Below are 19,208 nucleotides of genomic sequence, written 5' to 3'. Positions count from 1 at the left end.
AAAGAAACCCAAGGGAGGTCAAGGAACTTGGCTAAATCTACACATTGGTTAATGCCAGAAGTGGACTGAGTTCCAGAGTCTTCCGTCTCCCAGATTCATATATTAATTAAGTACTGTGGGCTGTACTCCAGTTCTGTCTATAAGAATGCATCTGGGATAGGATGAGTCAGCCCTGACTCAGCCTGTCTTCTGGCCCCAAGACAATTGCTTTCTGGTTCTGGATTTGTTTGTTTGCTTGTGGTCTGTTTGGTAGGTGGTGGTAGTGGTGGTGGTGGTTTTGTGGTCGGGTGTCATGTGTCCCACGTTAGTCTTGAACTTGCTATATAGACAAGGGTGACCTTGAAGCCTTGAAGTTTACCCTTTGCCCTCTCTCTAGTGCTAAGATTACAGGCATGAACCTCCACAGCTAGCTTTATTGAGTATTGTTGGCCAGGCTGGCCTTGAACTCTTAGGCCTCTTGTCCCAGCTTCTCAATGCTGGGATTACAAGTGTGTGTCACCAAGCCTGGCTTGGATTCTTGGATTGCTTTTTTTTTTTTAAAAAAAAAGGCAGGTTATCAACTAGAGATCTCAGTGGTTAGGAGCCTTTGCTGCCCTTGTGGAGGACCCAGGTTTGAATCCTAGCACTCTCATGGTGCCTAGCAACCATCTGTAACTCCAGTTCCAGAAAGATCTGACACCCTCTTCTGACCTCTGAGGACACTGCATGCACACAGACAGACCTGTAGGCAAAACACCCATACACATTAGGTAAAAATAAATAACATCTTTTAAAAAATCTTAATAAAATAAAAAGCAGGCTGTGCGTTCATGATGAGGATCAGGACTCTGGGGAAGACAGCCTAGGGAACTAACGCCATTTCCTCCGTAGCTTATGTGACTCACCAGAGTCCCAGGATCTCACTAAAAGTGGGAAAGTGAAGTTTTCCTGGAGGGGTGGTGAGCTGTGAATGGGAAAAGCGAGCATGAGGTGCCAGCTTGGTGCCTGGGTGGCACTTGTCCTTTCCCTACATTTAAAGCCTGTGCTTGTCCCCATTTGCCTCTTTCCCCCTGGCCTTGTTTGTTTCCATCCAGCTTACTAGGGAGCGGAGTGTAGGCTCCATAGGAATGTGAGAGGAGACTTAGCTAACTGATCAATAATTCCAGTGACTTACGTTGGAGTTGGGGGACGTTTCTGGTTTTAGAGTATAATTTTTCATAGCTTTTATGCACATGCAGAAACATTTTGGAGTCGGGGATTTTCAAAGTATCAGAAGTAAGCACTGCTTTGATTTCCCTTCTTAGAGTGGCAGTCATCATGAAAACAGACTCTGGAATTCCCCAGAACTGACAGCTTCCTTTTTATAATGGTGGCCATTCACTTGGAACTGGCGGAGCCCGTGCTCCGCCCGGGGAACTGTGGCTGCTCAAGAAATAAAGCTACCTGGCTTTCCCAGGTGGGGGCTCACAACTGTCTCTCACTCCAGGCCCGGGTAACTCTAACACCCTCTTCTTCCCTCTGAGGCACTGCAAGCATTTGCTGCCCTGGCAGAGGACCCAGATTAGGGTCCTAGCATCCACACGGTGGCTAACAACCATCTGTAAGTCTGGTTCCAGACATTGCACTGCACACAGACATACATGCAAGCAAATAGCCGAATGCATGAGAGAAAATGACAAAAAATTAAAATAATGGTTCTGTCGAGTTAACTATCTGTCAGCATTTCAGAGAGCTTTGTCGGCAACCGAGTTGGTTGTGGTTGTCTCGTGTCTCCCGAGACAGCAACCCTCCGCTGTGTGGGCCACCCTACCAAACGTCCTGCCTTTCTGTAGGATGGTTCCTCTGGTTCGTAGAATCACTGTGGTCCACGGATCATCCGAAGAACGATGGGGAGAGAAAGACCGTCTCTGAATTGAAGTAAACTTAGTTTCCATTTCAGAATCAAAGGTACCTATCTCCTGACGCCTAGGCGGTTGGTCAGAGGCGGGGAGCAAAGGCTTGGTCTTCATTCACGGAGGTGCGGTTCCACAGCGGGGTTTTCATTTTGCTGTTGGTGGGCGGTGTATAGCTATACCTTGGCCCCTTGAGGAGGAAAGAACGGCGTAGCTGTTGGGAGCCGCCGCGTGAATGTTTCGCCGGCAGAAACGCACGCGACCACAGGAATCCTTCCGCAGTAAACTTTATTAGTCACGCGATGAAGAGGGGAGAGAGAGAGACCCCCGATGTGGCGCTGTTTATATAAGCTGGGGTCGCACCTGAGTGACGTGTGAATACCCTGACTGGCTGCTTACTTTTACCCCGCCTGATGACTAGGACCATTATGCTAGCGGCCTTGTGACGTGTCAATACCCTGGTTGGCTGCTCACTCTTACCGGCGTGCCTACGCAATCCTTAGCGTGCTCACGCAATCTTTAGCGTGTATACGCATCTGCGCGTGCACCCTGAAGGTTTAAGTTTTGAGGGCGAGATGTCAGCGCCAGCTAGTGGCATCTGAGTCTCGGCTCCCCACATCTCCCTTTTTGTTATAAATAAATAAATGAAAACTGCCTAAAAGCCTATGAGCACGGTACAAGAGGGCCCTAAGCTCGATCAAGCAAACTCCTTCTTTGGGGAGTAAGCGATCAAAAGCTTTAGATTACTCCCTTACCCCACCAGGTGCAATGGAAACAAGTCCTCTGGGTGCAGGGGCTAGGGGAGAAGATTTTTAAAAGGAGGTGACACTCATTCCCGTGCAATGGAATAAAATTCCAGGGAGTGCAAGAGCTGTCACCCTCCTGTCTAGGTACCACATCTCAGAAAGGAGGTGACACTCATTCCCGTGCAATGGAATAAAATTCCAGGGAGTGCAAGAGCTGTCACCCTCCTGTCTAGGTACCATAACCGTTTAGGCAAAGGCAACATTAACCTGGATCACTCATCGACTCAGTGCAATGGGTGAAACCCCTGAGGTGCATCGACTGAGTGTCACAGTCTGTTTTAATTTTTTAACATGGATAACCAAATTTTTGGGAGACGATCCTTGTTCCAAGGGTGCTAGTGCTTGCGCGATTGCGACCTAGTCACGTTTGTTTTGGGTATAGAGTTTGCAGAACAACCAGAGTAAAAAACACTAAGCCACGACACAATGCTACACCAAACATTCCGACCCCCACCCAATCTGAAGTAAGAAAAGGCAGAAGAAACCCAGGGTAAAGCCAGTCTGTGGGCAATGAATCCACTCGAGTAGAATTAGTGGTCCTCCTCGCTGTCTTTGATTCTTTTAGCAGTAGCAGGTGTGTCTGTTGGAAGATCATCTTTAGCTGTCACGAGCTTTCGCGTGAGGCGCTCCGGTACCCAGAATGGATTGTTTTTTTCCTGTGGAAAAACACAGACAGCTCCCCTGGATCTTATTAAAATAGGATCCGGGCCTTTCCACTGTCTAGTTAAGACATCCTTTTATATAATCATCTCTTTGGGCCTGTTAGGCCCTGAACAGTGGCGATCAGCAGCCGAATGGCCTTGACTGTCCAGATTTAAAAAATTGAGAGTGAAGAGTGCCAGTGAAACCGTCACTCGTGGCACTGAGGGCAGAGCCTCCTGGACTCCTCCCCTTTGTTTTATTAAATAGGATTTTAGGGTGCGGTGAGCACGTTCAATGATGCCCTGGCTTTGGGGGTTGTAGGGGAGCCCTGTGAGATGGGTTATTTCCATCTGATGACAAAACTGTTTAAATTTTTGAGAAGTATAGGCTGGCCCATTGTCAGTTTTTAGAATTTTGGGCTTTCCCCAGGCACTCCATGCCTCCAGGCAATGTTGAATAACATGGGCTGCCTTTTCTCCAGTCAGGGGAGAAGCAAACATAACTCCAGAGCAAGTATCAACAGAAACATGCAAGTATTGAAGTTTACCAAAAAATGAAATGTGGGTGACATCCATCTGCCACACTTGTAGTGGACAGATCCCTCTGGGATTAATCCCAACATGAGGCACAGGTAAGAACTGACAGCAATTTTGACATTGGGTAACAATATCTCTAGCTTTCTTTCTAGTTATGTTAAATCGATTACGCAATGTCTCAGCTGTAACATGAAATCTTTTATGAAACTCCTTAGCCAATTCTAAATTTGAAAGGAGGGCAAATGCAATCATCTTTGTGGCTCGATCTGCCAGGTCGTTTTCACGGGACATGGGCCCCGGTAGACCGGAATGAGCCCTGATGTGTGTAATAAAAACAGGGTATCTTCTGGTAATTAAGGCAAACTGAATCTTTTGAAAAATTTTTGCAAGCTTGCTAGACGCTTTAATTAATCCAGCAGCCTCTAAGATTTTGGTTGCATTTACCACATAACTAGAATCAGAAACAATATTTAAGGGACCTGGAAATTTTTTCAAAACTTCTAACACCACTAAACATTCCACAATTTGAGGCGAGGTCTCATGATATTGCTTAGAAATAACTTTATTATTAACCACATAAGCTCCTATTCCTGTTTTTGACCCATCTGTATAGACTACCAGTCCATCCCGAAGTGGCTTTTGGGACGTTACATGCGGGAAGACTACCTCCTGAGTTAAGGCAAATTGCAAAATAGGATGTTTTGGGTAATGATTATCAATTGAACCACTAAAAGAGGTAACCAGCACCGCCCAAATATCAGAGGTAGCAGTTAATACCTGAACTTGGTGAGCCGTATAAGGCACTATTAAAGACTTTGGCTCCCTCCCAAAGTATGTAATGGCTGTTTTTAACCCACGAAGTGCGAGTTGAGCGACTGCATCCGGATACCATTCAATAATTTTTGTAGGAGAGGCATTGGGATGAACCCACACTAAGGGCCCACCTTGCCATAATACAGCAGTTGGCAAATGTTTAGTTTTAATGACACACAGGTCAAAGGCCTTAGTTTCATCTACACGTTTTAATTGGGCATCCTGTAAAGCGTTTTCTACCACTCGCAGAGCGTGGCTTGCAGCCGGTGTTAAGGCTCTGGGTGAAGAAATATGAACATCCCCTTCTAAAATATCAAATAGGGGCTTTAATTCAGCAGAAGGAATTTTTAAAAACGGCCTAAGCCAATTTATATCACCTAATAATTTTTGAAAATCATTTAAGGTACGTAAATGATCCCTGCGAATTTTTATTTTTTGAGGAACTATTTGTTCCGGATAAATAACAGTCCCTAGAAAGGAGCCCACTTCTGAAATTTGGACTTTTTTAGTGGCAATATGCAATCCCCATTGTTGCAGGGCCTTTTGCAATAAAGGATACGCATCTTGTAAGATGGCTAACTTCTCATGGCACAAGAGAATATCATCCATATAATGAATCAGTAACAAGGAAGGAAATTGCTGTCTAACTGGTTCAAGAGCCATCTGCACATACAATTGACACATGGTGGGGCTATTAGCCATGCCTTGAGGTAAGACTGTCCACTGATATCTCTGGTCTGGCTCATGGCGATTAACAGCAGGTAGGGTAAAGGCAAATCTCTGTCTGTCTTGTGGGCACAATGGAATGGAGAAAAAACAATCCCTGATGTCTATTATTATAATTCTCCATTGCTTAGGTAGGGCTGAGAGCAGAGGCAAGCCTCGTTGGACTGTTCCAAATAATCGCATCTGTGCATTAATAGCCCTCAGGTCATGGAGAAGCCTCCACTTTCCTGATTTCTTTTTTATAACAAAAATGGGTGTATTCCAGGGGGAAGTAGATGGTTCCAAATGACCAAGCTGTACCTGTTTTTTAACCAGCCTTGTAGCGGCTTCTAGCTTTTCAGAGGAAAGGGGCCATTGGGGAACCCATATGGCTTCCTCTGTGAGCCAAGATATGGGTATAGAACCCCCAATGGCAGTTAATGAAAACCCAGGCCTTGTCTTCCTGTATTATTTTCCTGTGAAATTGGGTGCAATCTCCCTTGTTCCTGTTTTCCAAGGCCTCTTCCTTCCTTATAACCCATCCCCTTTATTATATCAATTGCCTGTTGAGAGTATTCGTTGGTCAATGCTAATCCTAAATCCTGCAAAATATCTCTTCCCCAGAGATTGACAGGGAGAGGAAGAACATATGGCATGAAACTCCCTGTTTGACCTTCCGGTGCTTGCCACCTCAAGGAACGTGAACTAACTGCAGGGCTGGCCTCATATCCCAACCCTTGTAAGGAGTGGGACGATTGTGTAACAGGCCACGCCTTAGGCCACCAGGTGGAAGAAATAATGCTTTTATCAGCCCCGGTGTCCAAAATACCAGTAAAACCTTTTCCTTCTATCTGTAATTGTAAGGTAGGCCTGGTCTTAAGATCAACTACCAAATGAGCAAAATCTGTTCCTGTGGAACCGAGCCCTCTTGCGCCCCTTGGTGTTTCGGTAGATGGGAAACAGTCGTGAAGACTTGGGAGGAAGACTAATTGAGCAATCCTATCTCCAGGGGAAATAGAAAATATACCTTGGGGGCAGGAACAAAGCACCTGGAGCTGTCCTGTAAAATCCTGATCTAAAATTCCAGGATGGACCATAAGTCCTTTTAAAGTGAGAGAGGAGCGACCCAGAATAAGACCGACACTCCCTTCAGGCAGGGGACCTTTAAACTCCACTGGGACAGGTTGCACCCCCATGTGTGGCATTAATAAGAATTGGGAGGTGGAACGGAGGTCCAGGCCTGCTGATCCTCTGGTTGCTCTATAGCTGGATAAGCCCTCCTGCTGTCTGTTTGTGCCCCATTTTTTCTGGGGCCCTGGGACTTGGGGCCCTGAAATCCGTTTTTTGGAATATTTTCATTCCTCTCATCAGGGGGGTTCTCATGCTGGATAAGCTTTCCCTGAATATCTCTAATTGAACGGCATTCATTAGCCCAGTGATTGCCTTTTCTACACTTAGGGCAAAGCCCAGGAACTTTCTTTTGCACAGACACATGACAATCTCTCTTAAAATGACCCATTTCACCACAATTAAAACAAACTTTATTGTTTTCAGAACTTGGGCGGTTATTGCTCTGTAATATAGCTGCCGCCAGCCCGGTGTTGGTAAGCGGGCCTCCTAGTCCTCGGCAAACCTTTATCCAATCTGTCAGTCCTTTGTTCCTTCTGGGGATAATGACTGCCTTGCATTCTGGTGAAGCATTTTCATACACCAGCTGTTCTATCATTGGCCGGACCCTTTCCGGGTCTCCAAATATCCTGCCTGCTGCATCCGTCATTCTGGCCACAAATTCTGGGAATGACTCCTGAGGACCCTGGATAATTTTTGTTAAATGGCCCTCGGTCCCACCCTTCTTTGAAAGGGCCTTCCATGCTTTAATGGCAGCAGCGGATATTTGGCCATACGCTCCCCAATCATAATCTGTCTGTTGCTGGACATGTGAACCTTGTCCTGTTAGTAGCTCGAATGTCCAGTGTCGTTGATTGTCTTCTGCACTGGCATTAGCCCTAGCTTGGGATTGGCAGGCATCATACCATAGGGCTTTCCATTCCAAATATACTCCCATATTAGGGAGGGCAGCTTTCACTACAGTCTGCCAATCATTTGGGGTCATTGCTGTAGAGCCTAGCCTCTCAAGCTGCATAATTGTGAAATTAGCATCCACCCCGTACTTATTAACTGACTCTGCCAGCTCCTTGACTAGAGGGTAATCTATAGGCACGTGGACACGGCCTCCCTCCACATCTTCAAATACTGGAAAAGTCTGAAAAATCTTGTGTCTATCTTCTGTTGAAAAAAAGGAATCAGGACAGTGCCTCCCAGTGTAGGATGGGGGAGCACTGGAGACAACCGGAGCGGCCGATTGAGAAAGTGCGCCCTTCCTGTTCCTCATACTACCTTGCTTTTGATATAATAGTGACGGCCGCTCATCCGGATGGTATCGTTTTCTCTCATAGTAGGCTGCTTCTTCCTCCAAATCCTCTCTGTCGGAGGGATATAGCTGCTCAAATCCCAGGGTGTTCTTCCCCTGACCTCTCTCTTCCGTGGCTTTAACGTCCACAGAAGGGTCTTTTTTCTTAGAGACGTCCCTATCTCTATCCATTGGGGCCCTTAACCTCATCTCATGTCCTGATTCTGGCATGTTGTCTTGCAACCTCCCTATCCTTAATCTCCTGCTACTCCTCTTTCTCCCGAGGCAGTCCTTGAGTTTGCACGAGACCAAAAAAAGGAAAGCTATGGCGGCTATCACAGCAGAGAAGGCCATAAGGGCTTCTGCTAGCCAAAATGAGAAACGGGATAAGTCGAGATCGAACATGTCTTTCAGGACAAACCTTAATGTTGCGGTTCTGAATTCCTCCCCACTAAAGGGGGCCCTCCTTACCCAGCAATGTTCCCGGGTTTCAGCACCAGATGTTGGGAGCCGCCGCGTGAATGTTTCGCCGGCAGAAACGCACGCGACCACAGGAATCCTTCCGCAGTAAACTTTATTAGTCACGCGATGAAGAGGGGAGAGAGAGAGACCCCCGATGTGGCGCTGTTTATATAAGCTGGGGTCGCACCTGAGTGACGTGTGAATACCCTGACTGGCTGCTTACTTTTACCCCGCCTGATGACTAGGACCATTATGCTAGCGGCCTTGTGACGTGTCAATACCCTGGTTGGCTGCTCACTCTTACCGGCGTGCCTACGCAATCCTTAGCGTGCTCACGCAATCTTTAGCGTGTATACGCATCTGCGCGTGCACCCTGAAGGTTTAAGTTTTGAGGGCGAGATGTCAGCGCCAGCTAGTGGCATCTGAGTCTCGGCTCCCCACACGTAGCCATTGTACAAGACCCACAGATTGGGCGCTTGCATAGAGACTTATTGGGAGACAGGAAGTCCAAAGCAGAGTATCAGTAGAGTGAGTCCTTCCAAGGACGGATGGGAGAGTCTGCATTTTGGTGGTTTGCCGGAGCTGCTGGTGTTCTGTGGCTCCTGCTGCGCAGTCAGTCTCTGCCTCCCTTCCCCTTCCCATGTTTCCCTTCTGTAGGAAGGGCAGTCACATGGCGTCCACCCGGCTCTCTTTTTACCCAGTTATATCTGCAGTGACGCGGTTTAATATGGCTGCCTTCTTAGGAGTTAGGACTTAAAGGGAACTGTGGAGGGGACAGCTTGACCTAAACCAGTCCGATCGCCCTCTGTCAGGTGTACAGCTTGCTTGTACTTGAGCTATTAGACACGGAGTCAGTCAGTTTCTGTACGGGCTGTTTGTGGCAGCACTCAATGCGTGTGTCCTGAGGAGAACTTTAAACCCTTGTCGCTGTCGTTTTGTTGTCTGTTTTGTTGCTGGGTTGCAGAGAAATCTCTCTATCTGTTCAGTTATTCCCCACTTTGTCTTGCTGCTTGGTTCACATAGTAGGAGTCTAGTATACAGGGCACAGGGGTCAAGGGAGGCCAGTCTTGGAGTCACAGTGCTAGCACCGAGCCAGGCCGACCAGATTGTCTCCACTGCATGCATGTCCTCCCTGCCGCACACTTCACCGTCTCTGTAAAATGGGTGCTAACAGGGTTGGTTGTAGACATGGTGCCAGTCAGGCTAAGCAGAGCTGGTATGCCACTGGCCTTCGAATTTGCTACTGTCGATCATCCTGGCAGGGTTCCAGAGTCGTGTCCCCCCCCCCCACACACACACTTTGTTCTGCTGCCAGGGCTACTTCTGCTGAGGAGGCTCCACCAGCAAATCATTACCTTCTAGTCCACATTTTGTCATTCAAGGCTCCCCAGGTGTGGCCACTGTGACACCGATCTTCCTGAACTAATAGCCTGCTCATCAGTTGCCTCTGACCTGCTTTCCAGCCCAAACCTCCTTCCCCTGCTCTCCCCAGACAATCCCCGGCTCACTTTTACGTCCCTTATCTTTTGCCCAGAATGCCAGCCTTTCATTCCTCTCGTGTCTTTCACTGTTAAATCCTCAGGCTGGGCTCAGCTGTCACCCAGTCCGCAAAACACCTCCCCTTCCCTTGAGCCAACACTGCACCCCGTAGCCTTTCTTCTGTCACACAGAGCTACTGTGGACTGCAGTGTCCAGAGTGTGGCAGCTTCAGTCCACCCAAGACCAGGAGCACAGTGCAGTGCGGCATGTACCGTCTACAGGGTCAGTCTGCTGAGGCTTGCGCTGGGTGGATGCCATGACTGCCATGAGCTGTGGGGTCCTTCAAGGCCAGATCACCAGGTAGAAAGTAGACGAGCTCTGAAATCCGTGACCACTTCCTGTCAGCTGCTCAAGTGTGCGGGGTCACTGAAGAGCAGACTTTCAAGTTGTCATTGTAATTGGGTCAGGTGTCGAGATTGAGGGCTGCATGAGCTGACAGAGCAAGTTAGCGGCCTTGCCTGGAGTAGAACTGGTTGCTGTTCCTAAGCATTGCGTAAGCCACGTCTCCCACCCACTTGGGAACTCCAAAGGGAAAAACAGCCCGTTCCCATTGAGGGCAGCTTTGTGTGGAATGGCTCCTCCGACGCAGCTGCGGTGACAGTGACAGCTCATACAACTCTGAGCAGCTGGAGGTGGCAGAGGCATGCGCCCCAGTTGTTTAGGTTGGGTAGCAGGTGGTGGCTGGCAGAATGTGCCCGTGCCTTGGGAAGCCTCCAGGGCCTAGAACCGGGTTCCCATCTTCTCAGCCAGGCTTTGTCGGGATAAATGGAATGAGCAGAGTATGAATGAATAAACACACACACTCAGACAAATCAGGCCAGCACAGAGTTGTAGGGACTGGCACATGCAGACGGTAGGACAGTAGAGTGCCCGGGCAACTCACCAGAGGCCGGGATGCTGCAGGCTTATGGCCGGATTTCCCTTCCTGGAAGCCTCCATGTTGCTCCTGAAGTCTTGTGACCGATGGGATGTGGCCACTTGCTGAAGACACTTCAAGTCAGCTGGCATAACCACACCTGTCGATTCCTACGGAGCGAATAGCGTGTGTGCGCTGGAGACCGTGGATGCTGGATTCCTCGACAAGACAAGTAAAGCCACTTCAGCCCCGTTTTCTCCTGTAAACCTGCCTTTCTGAGTTGGTGAGAAGAGAATATCTGTATCCTTTTTGGAGCGTCTTTGTGAGGATTAAGTGGAAGAGCTCTGCTGGGTTCCTGTGTTTTAACAGACACCACGTCAGGTCTCCGGGAAACATCATCCTCTCCAGGCGACTGCTGGCAACCTCAGTAAGACAGAACGCCTTCTTTCCTGCTGGGGAACTCTTACTGGCAGTGGGAGAGCAGGAGGCTCAGGAACAGTGTGTTAGCTGACCCAGCAGGCGTTTCCAAGTTCAAACGCCTTTCATTTCCCACATTCCAGGTAACATTCCCCTGGATGAAAGTGGAATGGGCTGGGAAATGAGGAGCTGGCTTTCAAATAAATTAGCACTCATGATGAGGGGCCAGAAAGATGGTGCCCTAGGGAAAGGCCTCTGCCAGCAAACCAGAGGACATGAGTTCAATCCCTGGGACCCTGTGGTAAAAGGAGAAAACTGACTCCTGCAAGTTGTCCTCTGACCTCCATATGAAATCATACACAAATAAATAAATGTCATGTTTTGTTTTGTTTCGTTTTGAGACAGGGTTCCTCTGTGTAGCCCTGGCTGTCCTGAAGCTCAACTCTGTAGACCAGGCTGGCCTCGACCTCACAGAGATCCACCTTCCTCTGCCACCACGCCTGGCTTAAATATCATCATTTTTTAAGTAAACTATCGGGACAGGAGAGAACTTTGCTAAGCATCTTTTGTCATAATTGGGGCACAGGTTACACAGGTGCCTCCATGTGACACAGTGAATATCTGAGAGTATGTGTCTGCACCTCTGCAAATCCTGTCCCCAAAACTGTGATCAGAGACGTGCTGAAGGTGAATAATTGAGGGTTGGTAGAGTGCATGCCTAGTTAGCAGGAAGCCCTGGTTCACCAGCTCCAAAGCCCGTGTCGTGCTTCATGCCTGTACCCCAACACTCAGGAAGTGGAGATAGGAGGAGCAGGAGTTTAAGGCCAGCCTGGGCTACATGAGAGCTGCCATTTTGAGGACCAGTTGGGCTGGGATAAACTCACATTAAATAAATAGACAATAAAGGAACAATATTCCCCCACACACATACCCCTCTCCACACACTCCCAGTAAACTTCAGCCTAAGGGGCTGCATGCAAAAGCAATGGCTCTTGGGGGTTGGGGCGTGTGTCCTTGTGTCTTGAATGTTACGGCTTCTGTTTGAAAGTTGGCCTGGTTTTGGGTTGGCTTTGTTTTGTTTTTGTACTGGACTTCCCACATTGGATGTGGGCCTTTTGTGTCTTAGCTTTGGCTGCCTGGGTCCGATGCTGTCTAGCTGGCTCACAGCCTCCTCCAGGGGCCTGCAGACGTGGATTTCTGTACCTTGCATTTTGCTACTAAAACTTTCTAACGTATGTTACAAGTTGAGAAAATGGAACTAGGAAAGCAAACCTCTTTCCCACCCCCAGAATGTCTAATTCATAATGAGTCCTGACTCGTCTGGAGCTTAAGGGATGTACACGTGGATCGGGAGGGTCATTAAAGAATCAGTACATGTCAATAGAGGAATATCGAATGGCAGAGAAACACTTAAGGAAATGCTCAAGGGTCGTCAAGGAAATGCAAACCAAAACGACCCTGAGCTTTCACCTTACATCCCTCAGAATGGCTAAGATCAAAGACTCAAGTGACAATTCAAGCCAGAGAGGATGTGGAGAAAGGGGAACCCTCCTCCATTGCTGGTGGGAATGTAAACTCTTACAACCACTTTGGAAATCAATTTGGCGCTTTCTCAGACAATTAGGAATAGTGCTTCCTCAAGATCCAGCTATACCACTCCTAGGCATATATCCAAAAGATGCTTAAGTATACAAGGACATTTGCTCAACCATGTTCATAGCAGCTTTATTTGTAATAGCCAGAATCTGGAAACAACCCAGATGTCCATCAACTGAGGAATGGATACAGAAATTGTGGTACATTTATACAATGGAATTAAAAACAAGAAAATAATGAAATTTGTAGGCAGATGGTGGGAACTAGAAAAGATCATCCTGAGTGAGGTATCCCAGAAGCAGAAAGACATACAGGATATATATACTCACTCATAAGTGAATATTAGACATATATATAATATATATTTATATACAATATATAAATATAATAATATATAATAGGACAAACATAATAAAATCTGTACATCTAAAGAAGCTAAACAAGAAGGAGGACCCTGGGTAAGATGATCAATCCTCATTCAGAAAGACAAAAGTGACAGACATCAGAAGAGGGAGAAAACAGGGAACAGGACAGGAGCCCACAGAGGGCCTCTAAAAGACTCTACCCAGCAGGGTATCAAAGCAGATACTGAGGCTCATAGCCCAACTTTGGCCAGAGTGCAGGGAATCTTATGAAAGAAGGGGAAGATAGAAAGACCTGGAGGAGACAGGAGCTCCACAAGGAGAGCAACAGAACCAAAAAATTGGCCCAGGAGTCTTTTCTGAGACTGATACTGCAATCAAGGACGATGCATGGAGATAACCTAGAACCCTTGCACAGATGTAGCCCATGGCAGCTCAGTGTCCAAGTGGGTTCCCTAGTAATGGGAACAGGGACTGTCTCTGACATGAACTCAGTGGCTGGCTCTTTGATCACCTCCCCCTGAGCAGGGAGCAGCCTTACCAGGCCACAGAGGAAGACAATGCAGCCAGTCCTGATGAGACCTGATAGGCTACAGTCGGAGGGAAGCAGAGGAGGATCTCTCCTATCAGTGCACTGGGGGAGGGGCATGGGAGGAGAAGAGGGAGGAAGGATGAGATTGGGAGGGGAGGGGGGGCTTCAACTGGGATACAAAGTGAATAAACTGTAATTAATAAAAAAATAAATTAATTAAAAAAAATAAAAAGAATCAGCACCCAGAGCCAGGCCGTGATGGTGCACATCTTTAATCCCAGCATTCGGGAGGCAGAGGCAGGTGGATCTCTGAGTTCCAGGCTGTTCTGGTCTACAGAGGAGAGTCCAGGACAGCCAGGGCTACACAGAGCAACCCTATGTAGTTTACATTTTAATTTAATTTCTTTTTCTTTTAGTTTTTAGAGATAGGGTTTCTCTTTGTAGCTTTGGCACTCAAATTTTAGACTAGGCTGGCTTAGAACCCAGAGGTCTGCCTGCCTCTGCTTCCTAAGTGCTGGAATTAGGGGTGTACACCACTGCGCTCAGCTTAAATTTTATTTTTAAACCAAAATTTAAAAAGAAAAAGAAAGAAGGAAGGAAGGAATTCAGACCAGGCTTCTGGCTGGCAATGGAATGAAAATGCCCAGAGCCAAATGCAAATCTTGTCATTCACTCACTCACTGTGTGACAGAAGGTTAGTTGTTGGACTTCTGTGCCTCAGTTTCCTCCTCTGTGGAAGGAATGCTAACAGTACGTACCTTGTCAGGATGCTGGGCAGCTTAAATGAGGTAATAGCCATGGTACCTACAGGGAGAACGTGGTAGACATGAGCTGTAATTATTCTAAACTGCTATTAAAAAAGCCCCAGGCCAAACAGGACACAGGCTGTCTTTATCTGGCTTCTTGGTTCTCTAGGCCAGATGACTCCAGCTTGCCTGCAGCCTAGAGACAGGCCTCGATTCTCAGCTCCCTCTGATGTCATCCCACTCACAGACAGTGCTCTGTTCTTTGTCTTTGAAGGTTCACCCAACCCTCAGAGTCAAAGCAGGTCTTGTCACTCCTCCCCCAGGTGAGAAAATGAAAGGGCCAGTTAGGCCAGCCGCAACTGCTCACAAAGGGCAGGTCAGGAGTGAAGAGCTCCACCCAGTCCTCGGACCCGGTACAGTGGAGTAAGCCCAAGCTGCCAGCAGACAGGGGCTTCCAGAGGCCTTACAAGAGAAAAAGCAAAACCTCAGGAGAAAAGACCAACTTTGCATCTCTCTCCCCCACACCCTGCTTATCACTCATACAGAAAGCCTTCCCTCTGTAAACTCTCCTGGGTGACAGAGGCGAACAGGCAGCATAAGCTAATAGCCTACCAGGAAAGAAAAGGCTCAACAAGACAAGACCTAGGTGCCACAGAGAAAATCATGAGACTTTGGAGGCAGGCTGGTGAGAAGGTCCAAACTGAGGCTCTGATGGTTCCTTGTACAGAAAGAGAGCAGGATATGGTAGGACAGGCCTTCCTGCAAGCGTCAGCATCTGAAAAAAAAATCACATAAAGTGACCCGCCCCTCCCAGGCCCACACACATTCATGCTGGCTTCCTAGGACACACATGGAACCTTTTTTTTTTTTTTTTATTTCATAGTGAGGTTCCTGCCCACGAGAGTAAAACTCACCCACACACAAATGACTTAATGTAACTCAATGACACAGTTAACTGGCCTGTGCTATGAGAGCATAGGCCACAGACCTCCAACACAGAAGCACTCTCAGCACCCCTATGCCTCAGCTGAGAGCGAGCTGAGACGCTGGAAAGGCAGGAGCAGAGATGGCCAAGCTGCCCAATTTCTTTTGGAACGTTAATTGACTGTTTTGGCAACTGTTAGCAAGATTACCAAGGCTCCCGAGTCAGAAGCTATAAAAGGGATGATTCGTGTGTCTTGAAATGTATGAAAGGGGGAAGGGGCTGGAGAGATGGCTCAGAGGTCAAGAGCACTGCTTGCTCTTCCAGAGGTCCTGAGTTCAATTCCCAGCAACCACACGGTGGCTCCCAACCATGTAAAATGAGATCTGGTGCCCTCTACTGGCGTGCAGGTGCGCATGCAGGGAGAACATTGTCTACATAATAAATATATAAATAAATCTGAGAGAGAGAGAGAGAGAGAGAGAGAGAGAGAGAGAGAGAGAGAGAGAGAGAGAAAGAGAAATGTTTGAAGGGGCATTTCCCCGAATACTTAAAATACAAATTCCATTATAGCCCTTCATTTCGGAATTCGGGAAACTGAGGGTCAAAGAGGGTTAGCAAGTAGTCTAAGTTTACACAGCTTCTGGGACAGGGTAGACCTTTTCCCTCAGTCAGCTTGTGGCTAAACCTCCTGCTACTATGTCACCCTGGGTTTTGCAAGCCGTGATAGGTTTTGTACCCAACCCATAGTAGTGGCCTCTTTTCACTCTGTAAATCCAAATACTGTAACAGGGGCTCCTCTCCCCATGGGTACCTCCTCCTCTCCGGCCCCGGGGCAGAATTGCTAGCTGTTGGGCTGTCCTGGAAAGCATACCCTGAGGCTAAGTTCATCGTTCACATTTAGAAAGGGCACCCAAACGCAGGGTAGTTCAGCACTGTTCTGTCAGTGTTCCGCTGAGCTGTTACGGCCCTGCCCCTTCCCACTTTGACCTTTTCAGTCATAGAATGAAGGTGCTTGGGAAGGCATGACCTGATCTTAAATGAGGGCAGGAGAGACAGCTGTCTGTGGTGCCTCAGGTCACCCACAGCCATCACTAGTCCTTCCTGTCGGGATGTCTGTATCTTCATGTGTGCCCCTAACCCAGGGTAATCCCTCGACTTCCTCACTTATTAGGATCCCGGTACCTCTTGGCTTCCTAACTATCTGCCGCCAGCAATGAGATGAATGAATGCACAGGGATCTTCTGAGAAGACGCCTGTTGACCACCTGTTGCTGTGCAAGTGAAACCATTCCTAGCCCTGGTGGGCATCAGTCAAGATGTTTCTGTTTGCCAGAGCTTATATAGCTGCTGGTGTGGCGATACACACTTGTGTCCCAGTACTTGGGATCTAAAGGCAAAAAGATCATGAGTTCAAGTCTTGCTTGGACTACGACTATGAGTTCAATGTATTTATTTATACAGATGTTTTTGTGTTTTTAAACTCCTTCTAAAAGATTTGCTTTATTTTTTTTTATTCTATATATTTGAGTGTTTTGCCTCTGTGTGTGTGTGTGCGCGCGCGCGTGTGCCTGGTCCCCTCGAAGGCTAGGAAAGGGTATCGACTGGAGTTACAAATGGTTGTGTGGGCCACAATGTGGGTTTAAGGAATCAAAGCTGAGTCACCTGCAAGACCAGCAAGTGCCCTTAACAGCTGAGGAACCTCTCCAGCCCTTTATTTTGTTTCTGCTTTTTGCGGGTGGTGGTTTTGAGAATAGGTCTGAGTACAAACTCCAGGCTGGCCTAGAATTTGTGGCAATCCTCCTGCCTCTGCCCTAGTATCTCTTATCTTTAGAACAAAAAGTGCTGTCTTGGGTTCATGTCTCCACTCCTCCCATGACTGAATCTTGAGAGGATGGCCTGTCCGGTGGCATAGTTATTAGTTGTCCCCTCTCATTTACTCTTCACAAATGCTACTTGGCTTCCACCCTAAAGCAGTGTTGAAGGCCTACAGCCTATTAGCAATTCTCACGGGTTCGTAGGGCTGGAACTACCTTGAGGCATCTTTGTAGCAGACCTGCCGAGTCCTTCCGAAACACGTGCTTGGATTCCAGGACACTGGAATGTGATGAAGAGACGTTCTTCTGGCCAATCCCTTGTCCAAGTCATTTTGCTGAATAGACGTTTTTAGGGTAATCTTTTACCTCAAAATGTAAATAATTGGAAATAATAAAAATAAAGATAGGGGCTGGAGAGATGGCTCAGTGGTTAAGTGCACTGTCTGCTCTTCCAAATGGACCTGGGTTCAATTCCCAGCACCCACACGGCAGCTCACAACTGTCTGTTATGCCACTTCTAACGGATCTGACACCTTCACACTAATGCATATAAAACAAAATTAAATAATTTTTTAAAAATGAAGATAATTTCAGACTAAATATAAGTCTGAATGTGGTGGTGCATTCCTTTAGTCCCAGCACTCAGGAGGCAGAGTCAGGTGGATCTCTGCGAGTTCCAGGCCAGCCTAGTCTCCATAGCAAGTTCTGGGACAGCCAGGCATATACATAGTGAGGTCCTGTCTGCATGAAAAGGGGGTGGGGTGGTGCTGGAGCGATGGCTCAGTGGGTAAGAGCACAGGCTGCTCTTCCAGAGGACCCGGGTTCAATTCTTAGCTCCTACGTGGCAGCTCACAACCATCTATACAATCCCAAGGTGTCCAGTCCCTTCCTCTGGCCTCTGTGGGCATTGCACACACATGGTGCACAGACACGCATGCAGGCAAAATTACTCATACACATAAAATAAAAATCTCAAAAAGAAACTTAAGCAAGAATATTGAATAATGTCCTTTACCAAGATTTTACAATCTCCCATTTTATTGTATATTAATAACTGTCAGAACACATAAACACATAATTCTTTTTTTACACATTTAAAGAGTGAACCAGCACGACAGACTTCTTACTTAATATTGGATACATTTGTGTTTCCTAGGAGTGATTTTTCTTTTTCTGTATCCAGTTACCAAAGTAAGGAAATTTTGCTTCTTACTTTTTCCCTTCTCTTATGCTCTCCCACTATCTCTCTGTCTCGCTCTCTCCCCACCCTCATGGCTCACTCAGGCCCTGACTCCTTCCCTTCCCTTCCCTCAAATAAACCTCCCTGTATGAGGAAGGGAAAAAAAAGTGAGCAAGTTTATTGTGAATCTAGGATCATTGTCTTAGCTGGCTGCATTCAGAGCCCATGTCCTGGTAGCATCTAACTGATCACACACGTCAGACACCTTTATTCTGGAATGGCTCCTCAGCATTAGATTGAGTAAGTATCATTTCCTTCATAGCAGGGGGCATGGTGTCTGTCAATAGATGATAGTAGGCCATTTCTTAAGATGGTGTCTGCCAGGCTTCTGTAGTGATGTGGGGTTCTTTTGTGGTTGTTTTGGTTTGATCTACAGAATGACACTCTGAGGCTGTTTAAATGTCTTTTCATTATATTTAGCATCACCGTTTTGTTTTGTTTAGTTATAGTCTACTGTGAGATATTTTTGTCCCACTCATTTGGTCATTTTATTCTTGAGTGGATTTGTCCTTTTGTTCAGCTCTTTAGTCAGTGAGTTGTGACTGACCATCAGATGATAGGATTTCTCTTCCTGTTTCCGGTGGAGGGGTGGAGGTTGAGATAGAATGTCACTAGCTAGCCTGGAGCTTGGTACATATAGCAGATTGACCTTGAGCTCATAGAGATCCTCCTGCCTCACCCTCCCAAGTGCTGGAATTAAAGTTGTGTGTGTCTGTGCCTTCCTTTCACCCTGCCTCTGTGTGTATGGATGTTCTGCCTGTATGTAAGTCTGTACACCAAGTGTGTGTAGTGCCCTAGGAGGCCAGAAGAGGGTGTTGGATCCCTGGGAGTTATGGATGGTTGTGAGCCCCCATGGGGGTGCTAAGATGGAACCCAGGTCCTCTGGAAGTATACAGCCAGCGTCCTTAACTGCAAAGCCATCGCTCCAGCCCCACCT

General features: G+C 47.3%; 1 protein-coding gene and 1 long non-coding RNA gene across 2 annotated transcripts in view; one reads left to right on the top strand and one right to left on the bottom strand.

The window, feature by feature from the left end:
- The window catches only part of Nfe2l3 (NFE2 like bZIP transcription factor 3), a 32,423-nt gene that overhangs the window by 2,766 nt on the left and 10,449 nt on the right, over positions 1-19,208 (top strand). The window lies entirely within an intron of this gene.
- LOC132653065 (uncharacterized) lies at positions 2,143-10,507 on the bottom strand. The gene is made up of 2 exons (XR_009590720.1): positions 8,255-10,507; positions 2,143-3,333 (listed from the first exon to the last, which is right to left on the bottom strand). It is a non-coding gene; the product is annotated as an uncharacterized LOC132653065 (long non-coding RNA).

This window comes from Meriones unguiculatus, chromosome 3 (assembly GCF_030254825.1).
Source record: "Meriones unguiculatus strain TT.TT164.6M chromosome 3, Bangor_MerUng_6.1, whole genome shotgun sequence".
Lineage (NCBI taxonomy): Eukaryota > Metazoa > Chordata > Mammalia > Rodentia > Muridae > Meriones > Meriones unguiculatus.
Note: the sequence above shows the minus strand (reverse complement) of the source record. Positions and strands in the feature narration are given on the sequence as shown.